Here is a 3,359-nt window from a genome sequence, read left to right as displayed (position 1 = left end):
CCTCAACAATATACTCTACACTAAGTTTTTCATTTTTGATTTCATATCATCCAGTACATTGACTGCAACAAAGGTGAATGTAGCCAATGTTTATTGAACAGCAGGGGTTCTATATGACAAAATAAGGATAAATTAGGTATAGAGTATTCAAACTATAGGTTATTAAATAAATGTATTACAGGTATTGTTAATACTGATTTGACATCATTTGAATTCATATTTAAATATTCTAATTTCTCTACAGGTATAATAGTTCAATGTTCAGAAAATAACTGTTGGGTTTCACATGTTGATGACAGTCTTTCCAAATGTTTTTTATCTCCTTCCTTGCTCTAGAAAGGAAAATCTTGATTTTGATTATTATTTATTTTCTGTGTATTGCTAATGATATAAGAAATGGACTGTAAACAGACTACCTGAAAGTTAATACTGTTGTTCTTACTAAATTCATGAAATATTTCCCTTGGTTATTACTTCTAAAAGTTTCATTTCCACTCTACAAAATTCAATTTGAAGCCAAGGTTCCACAAAAAATATGTGTCTTTTCTATGAAATGGTCATACCCTTTAAAAGCCAAGTTAATAATTTTTCATATGCAATATTTTTCTACTTATATTGTTCACTTTTCTCTATTGTTTCTCAAATGATATGATTTTTTAAAATGTTGCTTAATTTTTTTCTTTTTTACTCTACAAAGGACTTTTGTACAATTGGTTTGGACTTTTGTACAAAAGAGTAAAAACAAATGAAATTAAAAGAAGCTCTCAATCTAAAATAAAATGTATTTATAGATGTGCATATACTTTTAATTCTGCTTTTATTTTATAAAAGATGCACGAAATTTGTACAAGTTAGTGGGGCTACTGTGTTTCTCTTAAACAAATGAAGAAATTAGCTACTTAACTTCTGGCTTCAAAAGATAAATGATATCTGCATCATCAGTCATGGATAGATTTACTATCTGGGATAAATATGAAAGAACATCTTGTGTAAAGCATGGGTTTTATCTGAATATTGTATTATGCAAATTTTATCAGAGAACATACCCTGAAGAAAGTTTCTTTATCTCTCCCTTTCATTCTGCTTAATTCACTTCTGAATGTACAGCAGTTAACAGTACCTATCAAGCACAAAGTGTTTAATAAATATTTGTTCATTCATTCAACATGCTAAAGAAGCTGGGTTTGGCTATGTTATCTTTCATTTTCATTATTGAAAAGATTCCAATTAATGTTTATGAACAAATCTGTGGTTAAATTGGCAAGGATCTTTGTTTTTGTTTTCTCTTTTATAGACAGATAATAATTAAAAAGCAAAGAAATGAAACAGGAGACCAGTCAATGTAACACAGTGAAAATAAAATTAATGTGTTTAAATTTTAACTAAGGTTACTGTTAAATCTGTGAGCACTTTGGGAAGTATATATCTTTAATATGCTTTGTCCTTTTTTTACCTCCTAGAGAAGGACTTCATTGTACATAATTAAGAAGTTAAATTTTTTTTTCAGCTTTGTCTTTAGAAGAATATTTAAAGTTATAATTTCCAATATTTTTTACTTGACTTAAATGTCATTATTTACTTTGCAATTTATGGTAAATTTATAAAAGATTAGGTAAGAGCAAGAGCTGTTCCCTTCCCCCATATTTTACTCAAGAATATCTCATTATTCTCAAAGGACTGATATTTGATTTTAACATAAACATTAGGAAAATTTATATCATCACTAAAATGTGATACATAAATATTGAGAATAATTCCCATATTTTTGTTTACACACTAAGTCAATCAGTCTGTATCTGACAATTTATAAATACTTTAAAATTTAATCATCTTAAGATTGCTGTAAATATTTATTTCAATATTACAAATGAGAAATTGAAGTTCAAAATATTTAGATAACTTCCCCAACATACTACACTTGATGAGTGGCAGAGCCAGGATTCAAATAAAATATGCCACATTCAAATAAAAGTATGTCTTTACTCTTTGCTGAAATGTGAATTTTTTTCATAATTCTTCCTTTTGCTTCCATTTGATGCCATAGTCACGTATCGAGTTTCTGTTATATACATAATATGATACCATAGGTATTGACGTTTGTCTATGAACTTCAAGATACTCTAAATTATCTTATTCAATCCATTTAAAGGCATTGTGTTTTATACATATGACCAGTCAAAAAAAATGTAAGCTACATTTCTTGTGGTTTCTTCCCCTTCATATATTTCTAAGTTTTCTATAAAATTATTCCTTACTATTAGACCAATATCTCATATTAATTTTTATTCTGAAGTTTTCCTTCATTAACTATACATGTTTGCCTCTTTTCCTTCCTTGGGCATTAATCAAGAGGTGCTTTGGAGACTATCAGGTGATGTACTTAGAATCAGTAAATGTAGGGGACATAAAGAAGATTAGAATTAGAAATGCTGAATCCTTTTATTTAAAAAAAATGGGTAAGATAGATGCTTTTAGAAGTTCAATGAATTTCTGAGGCTTACTCATCTGTTTAGGGAGCCCAAGCACTGAAGTTCTCAAGTTCGTAGGCTTATATTATATATCACTACAATTCCTTCAACCAGTGCTCAGCACTGTCACACAATTTTACTTGACTTCTTTCACTTCTTCAATTGCTTTTTTTTTTTTTTTCTGTTTGTGGCCACATTGTCCTTGGTATGGTTTTGAAGGGTCTTACTGAATACTTTAAACAAAATATTGGACACATCTGTGTATTATGTAGTTTACAAATAAAAAACAACATAATATGTATTTGTAATCCTGGGACAATGTTGTTAAAATCAGCCCATGATTTTGTAATGAGATCAGAAAGCTCGTAGGGATGCCTGGGTGGCTCAGTCGATTAAGCAACTGACTCTTGATTTCTGCTCAGGTCATGGTCTCATGGTTCGTGGGATTGACTCCCGTGTCTGGCTCTGCGCTGACAATGCAGAGCCAGCCTAGGATTCTCTTTTTTTCCCTCTGTCTTTCTCCCCACAAAATCCCACATATGTGCTGTTACTCTCTCAAAGTCAATAAATACACATTAAAAAAAGACACCTTGGATCAAGTCTTAACTGTGCATGAGGCAATCAGATAAAAAAGAAAATACAAATCAGCCAAAAAGATTAAAAATCACTTTCTTAGTTGATTTTTGAAATGCATGATACCTTGTTTTCACATCTATAACAATATAAAGAATTGAATTAGCATTTATATCGGTGACAAAATATTTTAATTATTTCTATTCCAATATCATTCTAAAATAAGGAAATATGTAAATGATGACAGAAAGGATAATCAATAATCAGCAAAAACACTTAGTGGTCAAATAAACATTAACTGTACATATGAAGAAATTA

This window comes from Crocuta crocuta, unplaced genomic scaffold, assembly GCF_008692635.1.
Source record: "Crocuta crocuta isolate KB4526 unplaced genomic scaffold, BGI_CrCroc_1.0 scaffold462, whole genome shotgun sequence".
NCBI classification, from domain to species: Eukaryota; Metazoa; Chordata; class Mammalia; order Carnivora; family Hyaenidae; genus Crocuta; species Crocuta crocuta.
This window is presented reverse-complemented; position numbering follows the sequence as displayed.